The sequence below is a fragment of the Peromyscus californicus genome, unplaced genomic scaffold, assembly GCF_007827085.1.
Source record: "Peromyscus californicus insignis strain IS unplaced genomic scaffold, ASM782708v3 Scaffold_11__1_contigs__length_118956290, whole genome shotgun sequence".
Taxonomy (NCBI): domain Eukaryota; kingdom Metazoa; phylum Chordata; class Mammalia; order Rodentia; family Cricetidae; genus Peromyscus; species Peromyscus californicus.
This window is the reverse complement of record NW_026294402.1, coordinates 1,881,638-1,905,439: the sequence shown is the minus strand read 5'-3', so window position 1 is coordinate 1,905,439 and position 23,802 is coordinate 1,881,638. Positions and strand designations below refer to the sequence as shown.

The 23,802-nt window shown below is 37.3% G+C and overlaps 1 protein-coding gene and 1 non-coding gene across 11 annotated transcripts in view; both read left to right on the top strand.

The window, feature by feature from the left end:
* Gria4 (glutamate ionotropic receptor AMPA type subunit 4) overlaps window positions 1-23,802 on the top strand; it is a 371,791-nt gene that overhangs the window by 92,658 nt on the left and 255,331 nt on the right. The gene's annotated exons all lie outside the window — the stretch shown is intronic.
* On the top strand, window positions 87-250 carry LOC128105704 (U1 spliceosomal RNA). The gene has a single exon (XR_008216456.1). It is a non-coding gene; the product is annotated as a U1 spliceosomal RNA (small nuclear RNA).

Genomic DNA, 23,802 nt, shown 5'->3' with positions numbered 1-23,802 from the left:
TGTATAATATGAGCACACATAAATTATGTCATATAGCTTGCTACATACCATTTCTTACTAAAATTTAGTTAATCAAAATATTTGCGATACTTACCTGGCAGGGGAGATACCATGATCACGAAGGTGGTTTTCCCAGGGCGAGGCTTATCCATTGCACTCCGGATGTGCTGACCCCTGCGATTTCCCCAAATGCGGGAAACTCAACTGCATAATTTGTGGTAGTGGGGGACTGCGTTCGCGCTCTCCCCTATGTAAAAAAAATAAAAAAAATAAAAATATTTGCACCTAAAAAAGATTTCAAAATTTATTCTGTTAAAAAGTGCATATCCAATAAATTTCAGAAAAGATTATTTCAACTAACATATTTTATGTTCTGAAATAGGTATTTTTCATATTTTATAGCATACTTGATACTTTATTATTTTCTAGGGAAAAAAAACAAAAAGCACTGCAAAGGGACACTATAAAGTTCATAGGGAGATAATATGAAAATGGCCTTGATCACAGGTCCTTTGTGTTGGGATGCAGCATCCTTTAAAGAGTTATGAATGACTGTAGATTTTTCCTCTTTGTCTCCATAAAAGTACTTAAACACACACATATCACCATTATCTACAGATTTAGACTCAAAAATTTACTACAAGGGAAGTTATTGAAGAAATTCTAGAGATAAATTAGTGAAGAACAACCATTGGCTAAGCTGAGATGTAAGAGAGAGGCTAAAAGACAAGGCAGTGAAAGATGACTAGGAAGGGCATATTTTAGAAGAGAGAATGCCTAAAGTTGCAGAAGCCTGTCTGTAATGATTCCCAGCGTAGACTCCGGTAACAAGACGGTCTGAATTGTGAATAGTTTTAGCACCTCTGCTTGTTCATTCATTTATCCATTCAACAATTAATATAGATTTCATTGGTTTCCCCCTGAGGCAAGAGCATGATAGAAACTGATAAAATGGGAAAAGATTTGGTGCAGTTGGGGGAAAAACAGATGTTATTTTAAACCCGGAAGTTTCTCTGCTTTTCACACAGACCAGCATGTTGTGTTGGAAATAAGAAAAATAATCCGTTGTGTAAGGTCTCTGCTTACTATGCCACTGATTTTGCACCTAACAGCTATTTTTCATTTGTCATTAGTATTGATATTATATTCAAACAAATGAAGTTCTTAATGACTTCTAGAGGCATAAAACATAATTTAATTATGTTAATGTTAAATGACTAATGAGAATGTATTAATGTGGCATATAATTAATGTAGTAAGTCTGCAAAATTGTAGTTTTAGCATCAGAATAGTTGTCAAAGGGAGAGACATTTTTGTAAAAATTTAATGAAAGACTGTGACATCTCTTGTCTCTTCTGAAGCTGTGTGCTTAAGGAGGTCTTGGGTTGAGAGTGTAGTCCTGTGGCTGCAAGTGAACCAAGGAGAAGTTAGAGGTCATTTTAATTCTCCCAGACATTCATTGACACTCAGATTTAGGTCTTTTTCCCTAGTTACATGGTCCTGATTTACAATAAGACAAAAGGGGAGACTTTAATTAAAATAACATGGAAGTCATTTGGCCTCAAGTATACTGCAGAAACCAAGGAAAACTTCCTTTGTGTAATCTATCGCTAAAGCAAAGATGATGGAGGTATCATATTTGCTGTGGAAATGAGAATAGCACTATGCACATAGCATATTGTTGTCTCATATTTGATGATGATACTAGACACTAATTATGATCCATGTGCAGGTGCGACCGAAAACCCTATTTATCAACAAAGCTTCCTTGCCACACATGCTATAACGATTCTTTAGCTTGCAGCTGCAACTGCTATTCATAGACAATCTAATGTTTGGAAGGCAGGCATTTAGCTGTAAAGTTAGTTGCAAATCTTTGCACAAAAGAACCACCAATTTCCTGCACTTGCCGTGTTGTTCTGGTCACCTGTGCTGCTATCCTCAACTTCTCTCAAATATATCACAGGACTTGGGTGTATAACCAGGTTTTGTTCATTCCTGCCTGTTTCTGCAGTTGTTTATTAGTGCTGCAATGACAATGCTTTCTTTTCTTTCATGGATACCATTTGTATGCTGGGGACTTTTGTTCTCTTCTTTCAGCAATACGTAGAGAAAGTACTTATCGGAGGGTTACCATTAAGCCACATCCTTTCCCAGGACTGTTTTTGTCTACATCAAACTTGCTCTTCAGTTTCGAAGACAGCCTTTCAGTTAGTTGGTTGGATTACTCAGGAAACCAGCTATGCTCTCTAGAGCGTGTTGGTAGCATATGGCCTGACTAAAAACCAAGCAGAAGTAAAAACTCAGTGACTGTCCATTTGCTGTGTCATTAGAGATGATTGATACATGGGTAACACTTTTGCTTCAGTTCCTAGGTGTTTTGTTTTTCCTTTAATCTGCTATGTGAGAAGAAATATTGTAATTTTTCTTCACATTAGTGCCTTCTTTTTCTCTTTTTTGCTTCCTGTGTAAGGTGTAGGTTGTATAATGACAGTGACATTTTTTCTTTTAAGTGTTTACCTTGTTATATCTTGATGAAGCCCTGCACTATTGGTAACTCTACCTAAAGTGATTTCATGGCCCTCTCCCTCAGCTTTTACTTGGCTCAAATATCCCTTTATCAAAGAGACTTTCCTAAACCACTGTTCTTACTGATACTCTCTCTATCATAACTCACACCTCCTGCTCTTCTTAATTGCTGAAATCCTCTTCATTTTCCAATTTCTAATACTTCATTAGATAGTGATAACATTTATCACTATCTAGCTTGCTTATTTGCAGATATCTTCAGGATAACAGGGATGGTGTTTATTTCATCCACTATTTTAATTCTAGTGCTTAGAGCATTGCATAGAAATTAGTAAGATATGCAATAAATATTTATAAAATAAATTAATGAATTAAAAACTCTATATTAATCATATTCTTTCTAACAATGCCCAGAAATGTGATGTTTCGTTGCACAGTATTGCCAACACATGTCAAGTGCATCTACTAATGGGAGATGCCACCATCACTGGAACTCGGTCAAAGTTCACAGTAACAGAAACATTTTTGGTAACTGTTTACTGTATATGATGGATTTATTACATAATTGCAGAAAAGAGACAGGAGTCAGCTCATTTCTGGTGTGACACTTGAATTTTAGAACATATTTCCAAATTCTGTCATATCGTCCTCTTCTACTTTAATTAGTGTGACAATTGCTTTGGCAATTGAAAGCTGATGCCAGGCACATCTTGCTAAACCAGAGTAGATCATTCCTATTAGTTGCTACAGTCCCATGTGGTCCAATTACTTTCCTCCATATTTAAGCCTCACTGCCAACAGAAGTACTCAAATCCCATGTGACTATTAGTTAGACAGATGCTGGCAAAATTTCAATGAATCTGTCTAGTCCTGAACAGAATCTCTGTCTTACTTTCTCTTTATTTGTCAGCAGATGTCTATATACTGCTGCTGGCTGACATTTACCCAGATGTTCAGACCAGAAGCTGGACTGAGCTTTAGTGGGCTTTTCTCTTGTCTTGTCCTTAAAATATAAGCCTTCCATATGCTAAGGCAACTTTTCTTTTCCACCCTACCAATATAATCATACTCTGAGCACCATCGACTGTTATGCAAACTAATGTACTTACTCCTCACTGTTTTTCTGCCTCAAGCTTTGTTTCTTCCAAAACATTTACTTACAGTTTTACAAAGAACTACAAGTATATTTGTGAACTATTTAATTTTTGATTAAAGCCAAATTCTTTAGTGTGGCATAAATAAAGGCTGGTTTCTTGTTGTTCATTCATTTGAGTTCTGAGTTACCTGGGAAGTTATGCTATTCTAGACTATGGCCTTGATCTTTGTTTTTCACTGGGCTCCATAAATTTGTCTCCCAATTTGGTATGGCTTGTGTTTGAATGCTATTCAGACACAGTGTTTTACTGATCTCAGAGGACTGCATTAGGCACCATTCATACTATATGACTCTGATCACAGGGTTTATCACATAAGCTACAGTGGTTTATTTAACTTTGCTTATACCCAGACTCTATCTTCTATGCTTATCAGTGCGCTTGGCACATATTAATGTTCAGATGTCTTTGTTGAATGAGTAAATCCTTGACCGCAATTGGAAGTGCATTTACACATCAGGAGTTGGTACCTAATACAATGTTCCCCATAGTATATCTCTTTAGAATCCTCTTTCATGAGATCCAGAATGCTCAAAACAATCATAGAGTTTTATAATATGCAACTGCATTGCTTCAAAGTATTTCAATATTTTATATCAGGGTAATATATATCACATATTGGTCAAGAATTCAGTTCCGCCGGGCGGTGGTGGCGCACGCCTTTAATCCCAGCACTCGGGAGGCAGAGCCAGGCGGATCTCTGTGAGTTCGAGGCCAGCCTGGGCTACCAAGTGAGTTCCAGGAAAGGCACAAAGCTACACAGAGAAACCCTGTCTTGAAAAACAAAAACAAAAACAAAAAAAAAAAAAAGAATTCAGTTCCATTATAGAGTAATGTTATGTATCTGCATGTGTTTGCATGTATTATGGGCTTGTATGTGTGTTCATGTGATTATGAAACAATATTTTATTTCAGGTACTTGTTACTTTCAGCAAGTATGAAGCAAACATAATTTTAAACTCCTCAAATGTAATGTAAGGAAACCAGTGATGTAGACTGAACCTTACTTAGCACGTTCTACCTGAAAAGTGTTACTTGTGTAATACATGATGGAGACACAAAATGAGATTCATAAGAACACACATTTAGACTGGGCGGTGGTGTCTCACATCTTTAATCCCAGCACCTGAAAGGCAGAGGCGGGCAGATCTCTGTGAATTTGAGGCCAGCCTGGGCTACAGAGCGAGATCCAGGACAGGCACAAAAACTACACAAAGAAACGCTGTCTCAAAAAACGGAAAAAAAAATACACATTTAGAACCAACACTGCAACTTTTAATATCCTTCACTATGTAGTGCCCTGGTTTCATTTTGTTATTGTGATGAGACACTTTGACAGAAAGCAACTTTAAGGTATGAAGCGTTTTTTGACTGTGTTTCCAACTTGCAGTCTACAATTGTGGTGAAATCAAAACAGGAATTATAACCGCAGTCAAAAGCCGAGAGTAATGAATGCACATGCACTGACTTACGCTCCACCCACTTCCTACAAAGCACAGGATATAATGTAGGTCCCGGTCTATGAAACGGTGCCCTCTGTATACTCATTGTGCTTCCCCACTTCTGTTAACTAAGAAATCTCTCACTGGCGTGCCTACAGCAGGCCAATTCGATGCACACAATCCCTCACTGAAACTCTTCCAAGGTGCCTCTAGATAGGGTCAAATAAATAATTAAACATAACCATCACAGGTAGACTGATTTAACACAAAATAAATATATTTATGCAGTCCCCTGCATACTTGTATAAATATTTTGTCTATTTTTTTTTTCTTTTTTGGTTTTTTGAGATAGGGGTTCTCTGTGTAGCTTTGCGCCTTTCCTGGAACTCACTTGGTAGCCCAGGCTGGCCTCGAAATCACAGAGATCTGCCTGGCTCTGCCTCCCGAGTGCTGGGATTAAAGGTGTGCGCCACCACCGCCCGGCATATTTTGTCTAATTTTATCTTACATCTTCAATGATAAGTTTTAGTGAGGTCTAATTAATTAAAATAAAACAAATGAAAATAAAATTATATATACAACTTATAGAGATGACAGTAGAGGAATTCAGGGAAAAAAAGAGTAAATTGATAAGTATAACTGAGTGGATATACAATATATATGTTATATAAAATTGGAACACCAAATAAAAATATTAAAAATAATCAACATAATAGGGAAACCAAAGAATAAGAAATATTTATAATAATTGTAATTAGCTGGGGAAAAGAATAGAATAAATTCCCATAAAATTAATATAAATTATATATTACTAGATATTAAATTTATATATATTTATTTATTTTATATGTTTATAATATGTAAATTTATTTATATATAAAATTGTCACAAGAGGGATGATTAACACCAGTGGTGTGGCTGCTTTTGTATATTTGGTTCTATTATTTTTTTTTTTTTTTTTTTTGGTTTTTCGAGACAGGGTTTCTCTGTGTAGCTTTGCGCCTCTCCTGGAACTCACTTGGTAGCCCAGGCTGGCCTCGAACTCACAGAGATCCGCCTGGCTCTGCCTCCCGAGTGCTGGGATTAAAGGCGTGCGCCACCACCGCCCGGCTGGTTCTATTATATTTGTGCTGTTATCATCATTAAAGATAAGAAACAAAGGGATATAGTAGAGAGATTATTTGCCCAATATCAGTCAGCTGAAACAATAACGAATTCTAAGTTGAATCCACAGGGGATTTTTTCTTTTTACACTTAATCATAGGAAAGTCGGGAAAATAAGGAAAGTCAGACTATTGATATTAATATACAATGTCAAACAGAAACATGTGAGTAAATGGATGGATATTGACCTGTTGCCATTGTTTTGGAAAACAATAGTCTGATTTTAAAAACACACAACCACTATCACCTCCCCCCCCCCAACTAATAAAACTGTTCATTTCGACTTATTCCAGAAAATGGATTCAGAAACTTACAAAAACGTTCCTCATAAGATGTGTGAACAGGAAGCATAGTACCTGAAGGTAAACCACGGAGGTTGGAGTCTCCAACAGTCGAGAATGGTACAAACTGGAAATAGCAGTGCATTGGAATTCACACTGCCGTGAAAATGATAGACTTTAGAGTATAAAGCATCCGCTAAAGCGGTGTACCGGATTTTGAGGACATGTTATGAATTTTAAGTAAACTTCTAATAAAATTATCTTAAAGCTCCAGAAACCAATAGGTAAATAGTGTAAGTAATTTGAAAGAGAACAAACATTTTAAAACAGAGGTGAAAATTTCATTTAATTTTCTTCGAAAATTTCTAAATTGTTTTAGTTCATTTGAAAAAAATTTAATTGTTTTAAAAAACAAGTTTGCTTTCTGAAACACATTTAATAAAAAACTAACATCAGATTTGGGGCCAGAGAGATTAGATTTCCAAACTCCACATGTTGGGAAGAGAGAATCAACTCTAGTAAATTGTCCTCTGGTCTTCACTAGTGCACACACACACACACACACACACACACACACACACACACACACACACACAATCAATCCATTCAGTGCAATGCAATATAAAAGGTTCTGTATCATGCTTAATTTCCCACATGAAAATTATTATTGAGTACCTGTTTGTATTAAATGATAAAAATTAATAGGCTAAAGTTAAATCAGGCAAATTGAGGTGGATTTGTCATTTAACATTTTAGCTGTGATATGTTCAAAGGGTGTTTGCTGTATTAAAAAAACTAAAACAAATACTAGTTTATAGTCAGTTCTGAAAATGTCTACCTAAATATCAGCAGAAGATCTTTAAGATACAATGATTATTTTATTGTTATTCAAATGTGTTTTATATCAAATTCATTATTCCCCTAGCAATAACTATAATACATCCTAAATCAGAACAAATTAATACTAGTTACTTTTAAAAACTGACCTGATCCTCATTCAAGCAGGATCTGTAAGATATAAAACTATAGCAAATCTTTTACAGTTCTTTTCCCCATGAATTTACTGTGTAATAACTTTATAACATACTGTTTAACTCCAGTTGTAGGGATTTCAAAGAAGTGTAGATCCTATGGGCATGTGTAAAGAAGGCCTTAAATTAATTAACAATTGGGAAATATAATTTTGAGGTTTCCAACTTTAGATCTGAATCCAGGTAAGTGACCAAGAATTTACTGGGTAGCAATATAATGGTGAGTCACATAGGAAAAGATACAAGGTTCAAATAAAAAGGAAAATTGGTAGAGGAGTGGCTATCTGGACCAGAAAATGAATATCTGTGTTGTTCCAATTAATCTTAAGAAAAATGAATTCAAATAATTTTGAAAGAAGAATGAACAAATTTGTTTTTCAAAACATCAGTCTGAGCCAAATAAAGATTGGAGGCAGACACATGATAACTGGGGGTGGATTGGAGGCAGTCATGTTATCCCTGGGGGTTGACTGGAGGCAGACACATGATCACTGGGGTTTTCCTATGCACTTTAAAGGGGTGTAAGTGAAGCAGGAAAATCCGTTTATAAACTGCAGCAAAGATTAAGTAATTTGGATTGAGACAAAATGTGCAAAATCCTTCGAATGGAAATGAATCAGTGCTGAAAGGTGCCAAACAGATTTGAACAAGTAGAAAGACATCCTTGTTTCCCCATTAGACTGTTCAAATGTTATGAAGATTGGGTTTTCTCATTAACTTATGAACTTAACTTAATAAAAACGTCAGCAGGCTTTTGTCAAGCCATTTGGAGGGAGGTTAACCAAAATTACATACAAATTTAAAAGATAAAACAATGGCTTAAATAAATCATAGTTAACTGATAAATTAGGAGAACGTACTTTTAATGTAAAGCACAAAAGATCACCATCTCAACATAATAAGGAACTCAAAAGTAAAAGAAAAAGAAAAAACAATGGAAAATTAAGGAAAGAACCTGAGCAGACAAGACATCATAAGATAAATAAATAATGCATAGATGAATGGATGATTGATAGCTATGCAGACAGACAAATAGACTGATAGTAGATTGGTTATGGGTAGAAAGATATATAGCTAGGTAGATTGGTGATGATGATGACAATGATAATATGCATATGATAAATAGATGACACATAAATAGAAAGATGATGATAGATGATTGACTGGTTGATCAATGATAGATAGATAAATGATAGTTAATAGAAATTTTAAATGTATTTGCCCTCTTAAAGTTTTAATTTATTAGGGAAATACAAATTAAATCAAAGGCATTTTCATCTCTCCAGTAAACAATCATTAATGAGTATGGCTATTGGAAAACAAAGATTTCCATATACTTCTATTGAGAAATTACCCTTATCAAGCCTTATGCAAAGAAATATCTAACATAAACTGTACACACACTTCCATAATGATCCAGAAATGCCTCCACTGGGGATCCATTCGGAAGATTTCCTTCCAACAGTGCATACTCACACCACTATTCATTGCAGCATTGCTTCCAAATGGCAAAATAATGGGAACAAATTTGAATCTCACACATGGGAGAAGGTTGAATGAAATTTCTTGTACCCACAGTGCAGTATCAAAAAACTATAAGAAAGAATGTGATGACAACTGTTACCTGTACCCTGTGCATTCTTTCTTCATTACATGAATCATTCAATCACCCCATCATGGCTTTCACCATGAGGATCTAAGTTTCACTCTGGCTTACGTCAAAGATGTAGGATTTGGGGCCTGAGGAAATGGCCTGGCCTATAAAAGTGCTCATTGCACAAGTATGTGAATCAGAATTTTATCCCCAGCATCCACAAAAAAAAAAAAAAAAAAAAAACAGATGAGCGTGGCCATCACCAGTAATCCAAGTGCTACGAAAGTAAACACAGAGAATACCTGAAGCAAGTTGACTAGTCAGGCTAGCTAAAATGGTGAGCTCCCTGCTCAATAAGACTGCTTCAATATATAAAGTGGAGAGCAATTAAGAAAGACATTCAACATCAGCCTAGAGTCTACACACATACCTACACACATGTGAGTATTGTTTGACATCAGCAGAAACATAGGAAAGGTAGAATGAAATGTATTGTACCCATATTTGTAGCTGATGTTTTCTTGGTCCTGCCTGGCCCACGGTCAGGACAAATCTCTCTTATCCACCAGTCCTGCAGCCACTCAGACCCAATCAAACACACAGAGACTTACATTATTTATAAACTGTGTGGCCTAATGGCTCAGGCTTTTTGTTAGCTGTTCTTATATCTTAAATTAACCCCATTTCTGTTAATCTATAAGTTGTCATGTGGCTCGTGGCTTACTGGTATCTTAACATGTTGCTTCTCATCACGGTGGCTGGCAGCGTCTCCCTGCCTCAGCCTTCCACTCCCCAGAATTCTCCTCTCTCTTTGTCTCGCCTATCATATATTCCTGCCTGGCTACTGGCCAATCAGCGTTTTATTTATCAATCAATCAGAGCAACACATTTACAGCACAGAGAACATCCCATAGCACATACTGCAGTGCCAAAAAAATATAACTAAAAATGTAAAGACAACTTCAATGCTCACCCTGAACATTCTTCCTTCACTGTGCAGAAATACATTGGTTACTATTTGATATGTCTTATTTCGATTTGGTTTAAATGGAAAAGTCTTTGAGTGAATTAACTATGAGTAAATCATTGCAAGCCAGATTTTAAAGTGCACTTAGCCTCAGGCCATTCCTCATTACTCATGAAATTTCAAACAGTATGTACACACAATGTAACGCAACATGAAAACAGAAATTTTCATATAAAGCTCCAAAAAAGAAAAAAATCACATTTAATTTAAATAGCTTTATCAAGGTAAATGCTAACTCAGTGTAAGTACATGAAGAGATATTATATTTCATGGGGTAGGGGAGGTTATAAAAAATATTTTGATCTTTAGACCTCAAAACAAATTTATATACTAAGTAGTTTCTGTTATAAGATAGTACAGAAAAATGGTCCAAATACATTTAATTGACTATTCATCAGTTCAAACTCAAAGGACAAACACAGTCTTGCCTTATAGATTCCAGTTTTACCTATAAATTATTCTTTCCTGCATAATCAGGAGGGGAAGAACAAGAAGCTTTATTTAATGGAGTTGCCATTAAATAACTCAGGGAAAATAATTCAGGAATTATTAATATATGCTTATTGAGAGCACAAAATATTTTAAACATGCAAAAGCAGAAGAGAATAGAAATGTAAAGTTGCTAGAAACTATTTGCTTTAGTTAGGGTTTTTATTGCTGTGAAGAGTCACCATGATTACAGCAAGTCTTATAAAGGAAAACATTTAATTGAGGCTGGCTAAGAGTTTCAGAGGTTCAGTCCATTATCATCATGATAGGAAGCATGACGGAGTGCAGGCAGACATGGTGCTGGAGAAGGAGCTGAGAGTTCCACATCTTGATCCACAGGCAGCAGGAGGAAACTGTTTGGCACAGTGGGCTTAGCTTGAGCATATGAGACCTCAAAGCCCACCCCAGTGACACACCTCCTCCAACATGGCCACACCTCCTCCAACATGGCCACACCTCCTCCAACATGGCCACACCTCCTCCAACAAGGCCACACCTCCTCCAACATGGCCACACCTCCTAACAGTGCCACTCCCTATGGGCCAAGCATTCAAACACATGAGCCTATGGGCACCACACCATTGAAGTAACAAAAAATTTAAAACTTTTAAGACTATGAGGATCAGCAGGGAGCAGAGCTGCAAGAAGGGAATGAGAATGTGTGAGCACATCAGACTTATCCCTTTATGAGGAGGGCTGTGCTAAATTGTGTTCATCACAGTAACCTCACAGAAGACACTATTTTTGGAAAGGACTTGAGAAAAATTTCATAAATTTTAAGTTGGCAAAATATTCCATGAGATTCATGTTTGTGAAAATTATGGAATATACATCAAAACTTTCAAATTGAACCTAAACCTTTAAATCCACTGTCAAGATCTGATTTGACAGTGCTCTCATGCACAACTGGTTATAGTACATTGATCATTTAAAAATATTCTGATTAATGGTTGCTGTGTTCTATGAAAAATTCTAGATTATATCATAAAGCTTGTGTTGTCTCATCATCTGAGCACTGCCAACAAGTAACAATTGCGTGTTTGCTACATGCTACATTGGTGATTTTCAGAGAAATGATGGTCAAAACAAAAGGTTCTGGAACTTACTATGCTGATTCCCCTGCTCATTCTGTTCATGGCATTTGTTGTAAGCATGTTACTGAAAACATTGCCTGTGTTATTAGTTTCCCTATATGTAGCTAGAGTTTTCCTGCCTGGCCCACAGTCAGGACAAATCTCTCTCACCTGCCAGTCCCACAGCCGCTCAGACCCAACCAAATAAACACAGAGACTTATATTGGTTTCAAACTGTATGGCCGTGGCAGGCTTCTTGCTAACTGTTCTTACAGCTTAAATTAATCCATTTCTATTAATCTATACCTTGCCACGTGGCTTGTGGCTTACCGGTACTTTACATCTTTCTTATCCTGATGGCGGCTGGCAGTGTCTCCCCCTCTAGCTTTCTGTTCTCTCAATTTTCCTCTCTGTTAGTCCCGCCTATACTTCCTGCCTGGCCACTGCCAATCAGTGATTTATTCATTGACCAATCAGCAACACATTTGACATACAGACCATCCCACAGCACCTATATGTATTTGCATCTACTGTATTGTCCATGGACAGGAATTTACAATTGAGTTCCAGGGAAAACATTCCCTTTGGCTAGGAGTTAATATGTTTTCTCCTCGGTGGAAATAAGAATACAGAGTTAAGAGGTCTGGAGCTCAATTCCCAACACGCATGTTGGATGGCACACAACTGCTTATAACTCAAGCTCCAGGGGATCCAATGTGCTCTTCTGTCCTCTGTCAATATCTGCACACATGGGACATATACATACCCATAAATAAAAATAAGCGTTTCTTAAAAATCCATAACTGTCCATATTTTTCCTTTTTGTTTTGAGAACCAAGAAACTCTGAGATGAATGTTTCACTCTTTAGGTAGTAGTATAAGCCAGATCAAAAGTTATCATTCTAATGGATCAGCCCTAAACCCATGCACATAAAAGCAAAACTAATAGACTCAGTAAGTTGTATATATGTGTGTATTACAATTATATATAATTAAAAAAGAAAAAGACATGAACTGAGCAGGAGTAGGGAGAACATACAAGGAGTTGGAGGGGGGAGAAAAATATGTAAGACTACTGCACATATAGCATTCATGTATGAAATTCTCAAATTATAAATTAAAAAGAAGGCATGTTATCAATTAGAACACTAGACAGAAGCTACTGAATTGGAATAGGTTGTAGAGTTCAGTGTCTATGCTGGTGCCCATGGTCTTCAAGAATATATTAAACACTCCACTAGACATTAGAAGACCTGGATTGTACCAAATTCTGTGATGGGTACTGTGTTTTCCTACATGGTAAATTTTAATTTATAAATTAGGCAAATGAGAAGTTAACAATGTACAATACCAAATTCAGCTTTCAAAATTAAAAAAACAAACAAACATAGTAAGTAAAATATGTGTGGTCATTTCCATTCACCTCCCTCTTGGAAAGGCTTGATCGCCAAGCTGCCACCAGTGGCAAATGCGATCTAGAAAAGCAGCAGTGTCTGAAGAGAGGAGCGTACAGGAAATGACATTGTCACAAACACCAAAATAAGAAACCCAAATTCAAATGCAGTTATTTAAGCATAACGGATAAAGGGCATGATATTATAATACTATGAAACTCTATGAATTTCTTTCTCCACAAGAATGGTCTTTCTCCACATAGGCAAGAACTCTAGTTGTGCATGAAAATTTTTCTGAATTTTTTAGAGGGTCTCAGACTGACATAATAAAGTTCTTTTGTGTGGAACACAAATATTAAATACAAATTTTGAGACAGTCCAGAAAAAGAAAACAAAATGAAGAAATACCTATTATGTGGTCAAAAAAAGTAGCTTATTTATAGTCTTTTATTAATGTATGCATCTCAAATAACAACTAGATTTTCAGCTTCTTTGATTTTAATAATTCTTAAGTATAATCTAGTGGTTAAAACAAAATAGAACATTTAGTTTTTTTATTTAAATTTATTACAGTCCCCCAAAGCCATGCTGTTTTCACATCATCTAACAGCCTATGTATAATGGAAAAACACTTTTTAAGACCCTGGGAAAGTGTTGTGATAATTTCATAAGTACATGTCATAGGAGTAAGTGGAAAGTAGGCAGATGGGTGTTTGAGAGAGACGGGAATGATCTCGAAGGTCTTAAACAACAACAAAAATAATTTCTGTCCATGACAACAATACAGAATACTGTAGGTGTAGGCAAAAACAATTACTTGATGTGCATGTGCTCCTGGGTTTGCATGTAGAGGTGATAGATTTTAGTTTGCATGTAGAGGAGATAGAGGAACTCTATCTCCTCTCCTCTCCTCTCCTCTCCTCTCCTCTCCTCTCCTCTCCTCTCCTCTCCTCTCCTCTCCTCTCCTCTCTTCTCCTCTCCTCTCCTTTCCTCTAGTTAATTAATGCTATTAGACCTAGCTAATTAATGCTATTAGAGGAATGTATCCAGAGGCCTGGGCTGAATGTAGCTATGATGCAGATGGAAGAAGGAACATACACACTCACCTTTCCATTCTGTCACTCATTTGGCAGCTCACTCTGAGCTACTGAGATGTAAAGGAAGCATGCTTGCTGAATCACCTTGAACAGAATTCTTGTTGATTTCAATCAGCCTCCTATTTATGAGTTTGGAACCTGCCAGGGGACACAGGTGAGGAGCTGGGCGTGAATGAGCTTTGAGCATCCATCCAAAGCTTTCCAGAAGAAAGGCATGTTAACACTGTCACTGAACTTTTTTCTTTAAAACATTAACTTCTTTACTAAACATGGGATTAAGTTGAGTAACTACAGCTTAATTGTACGATATAGCTTTCTATAGCAGACGCAATAAACTTCGGGTTTTGCTAGAGTTCTTATACTCACTGTTTAAATTATATAGTCAGTAAACATTGCAAAGTTCTGACTCTTACTCAGTTATTCAAGCATGACTAAATGGGTTCCTTCATTTTATCTATCAGTGATTGTGGCTGTTAGGACCCTGACTAAAATTAGGCACACTCAGAGGAATTCTGTAGCTACAAAGTCCTTCCACAAGACATTTTGCTTTGTCATTAGGACTCCCCAACTTTGATAAGCATAGCTTTCAAACCAGAAATCCTTTAAAAACTTATTTGATTTATTTTCAATTATGTGTATTAAGGAGATCTACATTTACATGTGTATGAGTGGCCACAAAGGCTAAGAGAAGACATCGGGTCTCCTAGAGCTGGAGTTACAGGCTGCTGTGAGCCACTGGACATAACTGCTGGGAAGCAAAGTCCTTTGCTCTTAGAGCACATCACATATTCTTAAACACTGAGCCATCTCCCCAGTTCCAGTAGTCCTCCTCAGCATGTGTTTGCTTTTAAATTTGATGAGTGTTGGAAAGAGATCACCAAGGAAAAGCAAGCTGACTAAATATGTGCATTGCCATGAATCACTTCAGATCATTAGCCCTCATGGCATGTCACAAGAGGCTGGTAGTTTTAACAGTTGTTTTTGCATAAGCATGCATGATTGGTGTGATTTGCACACTAGTGATGTCTTCTGCACCCATGGACCTTTTCTTCTTGAAGTTTCTGAGTAAAGAGATACAGTTTCAAGGCACACAGATGATGTTCAGTCTGTACTTTACAAGGGAATACAATGGGCTTTTGGCTTTGTGGCAACGAAGGCCACTTAGGTAAAGATCTCTATTTGCCTGGATACTTTTCCAAACAATCACTACTGAAATTAAAATGTGGATAGTTTCATCTTCTATACTGTCCTTTTCTCAACAACTAATATCCTTCAAAATTGCCTTTGCTCACAATGGTGTAAAAACCTGCCAATTAGTCTTTCACTCGGGCCCTTTTATTTTGGAATTCTTTAGAAGTAGTACAGTGTACTTAAATTTTAGTGCATTGAAATGTGCATTCACTGCCACCTTAGAAAGAATCTTGTGATTCTGAGCACTAAACTGCAAAACTATGTCAAATCTAACCTTCAGACCAGTATCTTTTATAGCCAACAGTATTTGGGGGAATAACATTTTAAAAGTGTGAGGTTGTTCTTAACATTGCAAGGTTCTGACTTTCTTTTAAACATTTAAGATGCAACATTGATGAATCATGTGTCTATGCAGCAATCACTGGAGATTAGCAATAAATGGTCTTTGACAGACAAACACTTTTTTTCTTTTTTATTTATTCTTCTCTCATATATTAATCCTACAATTTCCCTTCTCTCCTCTCCTCTCCCTCACCTCCCCTCTCTCCAGGTCCACTCCTCTTCCTTTCCCTTCAGAAAAGGACAGGTCTCCCAGATATATCACCCAACCATGGCATATCAAGTCATAAGACTAGGCACATTCCTTCATATTAAGGCCAGATGAGGCAACCTAGTAAGAAGAAAGGTGTCAAAACAGTTAGAGGCAGCCCCTGCTACCATTGTTAGGAGCCCCACAAGAAACCAAGTTACACAACCATAACATATACGCAGAAGACCTAGTTCAGACTCATACAGGCTCCCTGATTGTCTCTGTGACCCCAGGTTAATTGATTCTGTTGGCCATTTTTTTTTTTGTGGTGTCCTTGACCCCTCTGACATCCTCCCATCTTCTGCAGGATTCTCTGAGCTCCATCTAATGTTTGGATGTAGGACTTGTAGCCAGAAGGTTTCGCAGGTCCCAAGTTCCTCCAGTCCCGCTCAGCCCCATGATCCCTTCAGCCACTTATTCAGAGACTTAATATTATTTACAAGCTGTATGGTCTATGGCAGACCTCTTGCTAGCTAGCTCTTATACCTTAAATTAACCCATTTCTATTAATCTGTGTTTTGCCACGTGTTCCGTGGCTTTACTGGTCTGCTGGCATGTTGCTCCTTAAGCAGCAGGCTGGTGTCTCCCCGACTCCACCTTCCTCTTTCTGTCTCTCTCCTTGGATTTCCTGCGTCTAAGCTGCATTGTCATAGGCCAAAGCAGCTCATTTATTAACCAACAGGGACAACATATATTCACAGCTTACAGAAAGACATACCCAGCAGGGACTCTGCATCTGCTCCCATCAAGTGCTGGATGAAGCCTCACTGATGATGATTATGCTAAGCTCTAGTCTCCAAGTATAGCAGAGTATCATTAGGAATCATTTCATTAACTATTTTTTGACTTTTTTTCTCTGATCATGTTTGGTTCTATCCTAGGTCTTAGTGCTATCCAGACTCTGGTTCCTGGCCCTCCAGGAAGTGTCAGGCATGGGCTCCCTCTCCGGGTATGAGTCTCAAGTTGGACCTGTCATTGGTTGACCATTCCCACAAGTTCTGTGCCATTTAGGTGTGCCATTTTTTTTTATTGCCTACATTTTTTAAAATACATTTTTAGTTAAAATATAAGATATCACTTCCCATTTTCCCTTTCTTCCTTTTAACCTCCCATTCCCTTCTTTATTACCTCTCAATTTAATAGCTTCTCTTCATTTGATTATTATTGTTACATATACACTTATGAATGCAGAAATATATAAATATAGCCAAGCACTTTTCCAAACCAAGTCCCTCCTCTCATTGCAAGAGCAAAATTTTTTCATACCGTTAAGGAAATCATGAAGTGGGCTAATTCTCGGTATGCAATCAAGTTATTCCACCTACCAACTCGCTTTCTATGCTTGTTTCCTTGGACACTTGTTTCTTGTATTGATGTATTGGTTGGCTCATTGTCAGGTGCCTTCCACATTTACAAGAAGAATGTGAAGGGTTGAGTAGGTAAATCATCAATCTATCATATCACAGAGAAACTACAGGACTGGGCAACAATAACAGATTCAGGTTGTGGAGCAGTTCACTCTTTCCACAGGTGGTCAGAAGAGTCTCCCATTCACCTGGAATGTCTGGGATAAGGTACATTTAAACATCACCTGGATTTGAGCTGTTCCATTCCATGTTTTATCCAGCTTTTTTAACAGAAGTAGAGGGTGACGTGCAGAGTAAAGGCTGCTATTGGGGCAGCTTGTCTCAAAAAACACATTTTTAAGGCCTCCTCTATGGGGCAGAATGTGTGTTCCTGGAACAGAGACTTTTCCCTGATTTTTATCTAGCTAATCACACTGTGACCTGGGACTTTACATTTAGAAAGTTTTTACATTTGAACAGTCTACTTTGATAGTAATAGGGCCATGGAGCTTCATGTAGTTCATTTCCTCTACCAAAAGTAGGAATGTTTTAAAGAAGGAGAAAAATTCAGGCTTTCTATTCTTGACTGTGATGGTGAATACATTGTCGACTGGACAGGATGTAGTATCACCTAGGAGAGAAATTTTTGTCCATATCAATGGAGTTCCTAGATTGTGTTAATTGAGATGGGAAGAACTGTGCTAATTATGAGAGGGACTTACAAATGGGCTTATATCCTAAACTGAATAAAAAGAATAAAGTGAGCACCAAGATTCCTATCTCTCTACTTCCTGGTACCAGAAGCAATGTGACCAGCTCACTCATGCCCCTGGACCATCCCTTCCCCACCACTGTGATAGACTGTTCCATGAGATGTGGAGCCTAAACAAATGCCCTCCCTTCCCTGAATAGCTTCTGTCAGATATTTTGTCACAGCAGCAGTAAAAGTGACTATTTTAGCCTCAAATTAATGTATGAGAAGTTTGTGAAAACCAGGAATGTTTCTCCTCCACCTGTATCCTCCTGCCTGAGATTTCATTTTACCTTCATGTTTTTTCTCAATCTCTAATTGGGTAATTAACCAGATTCACAGACCCTACTATTTAGTTTCAATTCTGGGAATAACATCTGGGTACATGTGTTTCATTATTTATAAAAAACAGTCTGTGAACCTATACTCAAATAGATGCATTGAGGAATATTCTAAATCATATTTGCTTCATTAATTTTTATTAATATTTAATATCAAAGTTCTATATAAGATCCTGAAGACAGATTCATATAGAAGGCCCTGTCCTAGTGGGCTTACAACCAAACAGTACAGAAAACTTTAATTAAACAAAACATTACACAAATTACTTGTTAGCCCTGACCTTCATAACTTTTATTTGCTTCTGGAACCATCTTCCCTTGACTGTTTCTATGGAAGACTAAATCTCATCTCCCAGTCATCAGTTCTGGGCATGAAGAACTTTGTAGCCCATGATTCACTGCAGCAGAGGTGTTGGGAAAGTTCTGGGCTTAAGACCAGAGATTGTTACTATCTCTGGAAGTTTGCATCTCATACTCGTTATAATTAGTGACTATTATAGTAAATTTGCTGTAAGGTGGAAGCTATAAAGGAATATATAAAAATCACATATATAGATCTTTTGGTTTTTCCTGAAATTATCATATTTTTCTCTACTCTTTCCTAATTTGAATTCATATTGTAAATGTAACTATGAAACCACTGTGAAGCAATTCAGTTTGGAAAGTTAAATTATTTCTAGTTTCTGGTGATTGCTAAATTACTGAGATGAGAATATCTTTTAGAACCTTTCCAAGGATTCATCATCAATAGCCATAAATTATATTTCTTATAGGTTGTCAATCAGTAAGCTGGGGATACTACATATTTTCTGGTTTGTATATCTAAATAAGTGACAGGAAAGGTTTATTCCAGACTATAGTTTAAGGACTCAGTCCATCAAGGAGACACACAATAATGGAAGCAGCTCCTGCTGTGACAGGAGTGGGAAGTAGCTGATCACACTGAGTTTTCAGGCAAGAAGCAAAGAGAGATGAGTGCTGATGTTCATGCTTTCTCTTCTTATCCTTTTTAAGGAGTCCCAGACCCTACCCACAACATGGTGCACTCACATTCAGGGTAGGCCTTTCTTCCTGAATAGTTGTCTCTGTAAATACTCTCACAGACACACTGAGAGATGTGCCTCCAAAGAACTGATTGCCACTTCCAGTCAGGCTGTCAATTCATGTTTCTATCAGTGATTAACAAAAGCCCCATTACTACTTTTTCCAACTATCAGTTCATTGACATCTCCTCTAATTTTAAATGTCAAAATGGTCACATTTAATTTGCATTTCTATGTGATCCTATTTCAGTTCATCTGTATATGAGGAGGTGTGTGTGTATATGTGTGTATAAGATATCTTTACAATACTCCATATAAGACAGATTTAAAATTAGATACACATTAGAAATGTAAATTCAAGTTTCCACGACCACAGCATTTCTAAGAAATCATATCACAGCAGCAGTTCCCACATTTAGAATCTGTCAGGTCTATAACTCAGCTGCTTAAATGAACCTTCCTTCTCTGAGATGTTTTATATAATTAAATATTAACATTTCTAGTGATGTAACCAGTCAACCATAGGTACCCTGCAATCTACTCTATGGAGGAGGCAGCCTGGCTTTGGAACTTTTTAATGCATGAGGTTGGAGAGAACCATTTATAAAAGAAGAGAGAGAAAACCTTCCTAATTGCATAGAGTGTCTCAGCAGTGAGCAATCATGACAGAGGAAATGCTGGAAAAGTACTTGACATTTAAATGTCAATTTAATCAAATTATGCAATCTTTAAAATGTAGCTTAGCATAATGGGCTCCCTAAATGGTTTAAAACATATCTCTTTCTAAAATGATCCAGAAATTGAGCATTTTGAGGCTGTAAGCTGCCATTTGAACCTACACCTTTAAAGGATTTACTGTGTTGGATCATTATACTTTTAAAATAAAAACATACATTTTACATTTTATCCATAAAAACAAAAACAAACAAACATCTCTAGTGAAAAGAGAGTGATTAGCCAGCAGTCACTGTGTGTTAATGACATAATGTTCCAAAGAATTTGTAGAGAAATAGGTGTCAAAGTACTAGTGGGAAACCTCCAGATAATGAGGGAGAAGACAAACTGTTGCTTCCTTGCCAGTGTATTTCCCTTCATTTTAGTAGAAATTAACTTTTACCTAAACCCAGACTCGCTTCCTCCCTGACCCGCTGCATTTGTAGGATGACAGAAAATTAGTAATTGTTTTAGGCATTCCAATTTGTTCCTTTTGTGTGAAAGTATAAACAGTAATAAAATAGGTTTCCCAGGGAAATACGTAATTCAATTTGGTCCTGAACCTCCATAGAAGCTCAGTTCAGCATGAATGCTCATTGTAGATAGCACACTTCTTTTCCAGATTGCTAATCCAATACAATTCCTATGTATTTCAGGAATTAAAAATATGTGTTAGATCTCATTGTTGTCATCAAGGTAATAAAATCCTTATGTGTAACTAAGTATGAGATACAACACAGGGTTTGGATACAGTTCTGTAGATATGGACCAGGTTTAGGCTCTTTGGACTTTTGTTTATTCATTCTTAAGTGGAGGTAATTGAAACTTTATACAATTTATATAAGGATTAATTTGTACTATTCTACTAAAAGTAATAATAGCTACAGAATTGTTAGAAGGGAGCCTTTAGCATTACATCCTCAAAATTATTTCTTTCTGTTTGAGTGGTTGGTTGATTGGGTTGTTTTGTTTTGTTTTGTTTTTGACATAGTCCTGGTATTAAATATGTGACAATCTTCCTACCTTGGTGTTGCTGGTTGTTTTTGCTCTTTTGGGGGACCCAACACCTAGATCCCAAATAAATCACACATAGAGACTTATTATAACTATAAATGCCTGGCCTTAGTTTGTCTTGTCTTTTGCTGTTCTTAACTTTAAATTATCCCATTCTATCTTTTGCCTCTGGGCTTTTACGTTTCTCTTACTTCTATAATCTTACTTTCACTCTTACTCCATGGCTGGCTGTGTGGCTGGGTGGCCAGTACCTAGCATTCTCCTATCCTTGTCCTCTTGCTCTTCTTCCAGCTTTTCTCCCAGATCTCTCCTTCTCTTTATTCTCTCTGCCCACCAGCCCCACCCATCCTTTCTCCTGCTTTGCTATTGGCTATTCAGCTCTTTATTAGACCATCAGGTGTTTTAGACAGACGCAGTAAGCCAGCTTCATAGAGTTAAACAAATGCAACATAAAAGAATGTAACACATCAGTGCATCATTAAACAAATGTTCTACAGCATAAACAAATGTAACACATTCTAAAATAATATTTTTATAACACCTCAGCCTCTCAAGGTTAAGATTCTCTTACACATGAAATATTAGAGAACAACTCACACTGTGCTGTAGAGTATGCCTGTAATGACTGCTACCACAATCATTGACACCTACTTCCAGTGATAGAGTCCACATCTTGACCTATGTTGGTTGGCAACTAATAATGTGTCACACTATTTGCAGAGGGAGAATGTAATGAATTTCTCAATGGTCTTATTAATTAAAAAAAAATCAGATCCAGTTATTGGGGTGAATGCTGAAAGATTGGAGAAACAGAACAAGCCACAGTCAACCTCACCTCACCAACTCCTGAGCCAATCTGTTTCCATGAATCCTCAGACTGAAAGTCTCTGAGTCCTCACACCAGAGGGTCTCAGTTGAACTGCTGCTAAAAGCTTCTATTTCCTGGTCCTCAGGCCTTAAGAGCATGAGTTCCTGTTTCCCCATGCCTTATATACCTTTCTGTGTCCTGTTATATTCCTTCCTGGGATTAAAAGTGTGTGTCCTTCCCAAGCAAAAACATGAGGTCTCATATGCTGGGACAAAAGGTGTGTGCCACCATGCCTGGCTCTGTTCCCAGTGTGGCCTTGAATTCAGAGATCTATATGGATCTCTGCTTCCCAAATGCTAGGATTAAAGGCGTGTTCTACCATTGCATAAACTCTATGTTTAATATAGTGGCTGTTCTGTTCTCTGACCCCCAGATAAGTTTATTGTGGTGCACAGTATATCAACCACAGGAGAGTTAATACCAAATTCAAAAACAAGTAGAAGGAGGTTACATACTAAACATGAGGATACTGGAACTTTCAGAATTAGACAGTGCAAAAGCTCGGTTAACCATCTGTAAGCTGAAGAAGACAAAACAATGGTATTAAAGGATAGGAGGAGGATCCCACATGGCTGAAATTCAGATTTCTTTGAAAAAGGTATGGGAAGTTGCAGCCTACAACAGGTAAAGAAGGTTCATAAGAGGTCAAATGGATCTTTGGAAGTGGGAAGTGTTCAGAGTTAAATGCAGGAAGTGAGTCGGCAGAAGAATTGGAAGTGTGAGGTATGTAGATTTACAGAAGCAGTCCTTGTATCCCTGGATTGGTGTGGGATGATGAGAACTTCAATCAGTGGGAATGCTGGCCTGAGGTACTGCTAAAATTTGTCAGTGTAAGGTAGATTCCTAAACAGAAAATTAAAAGATGATCAGTTTTGGTTATTACATTATTTGGATTAATAAACCCCTTGGACATTACTGAAGTATACTTATGGAAATGTGTGACAGAGTTTCTGGAGAGGAAAGAAAACTAGGGGAAAAGTGAAGATATACCTTGAATTTGAGTAGCACCATCCTTTGAGGACACTGACTGAATAAAAGGGGAAAGTAGAAAGGCGTCTGAGTGTGAAAATTCCTCCTTCCATGCATTGTGTTTCACCATGACATAGACGTGTCTGCTTAGCCATGCACTCCATGCTACACAGACTGAATCCTCTGAACCTGGCCTAAGTCAATACGCCCTCTTCATAACTTATTTACAAAAGGTAGTTTGGTTACAGTGCTACAAAAGTCAAACACTGCCCCAGTACCTCTCTCAGCTTATGTTGCTTCATAGGGTCACTTTATTACACTGTTTGTGAGGCCTAACATTAGACCAGCTGACAAAGGAAACTATTCACACTACCCAGCACCAGAATCCAAAAAACAAATAGATTTGCAGCTGAGTGGAAAGAAATGGATAGCTGGCACATCTACCTGCAGCTTAGATGCATTCAAAGTTTGAGAAACAATACAATAGCATATTATAACTGTCCTGAAAGAGAACATGTGTTAAGAAGACACCTCCTTAAGAAATTGAATTTTCCCTCAGGAATCCCATGCATGGAGAAGGGAAAGGCTGAAGCACAGATCTGCTCTCAAAGAAAGACTAACAACTAGTCCAATGAGCTTACAGATACTGGAGCTCAGTGGTGATGGACAGGACCACACCTTGACAAGGGCTGCCTAGTTAT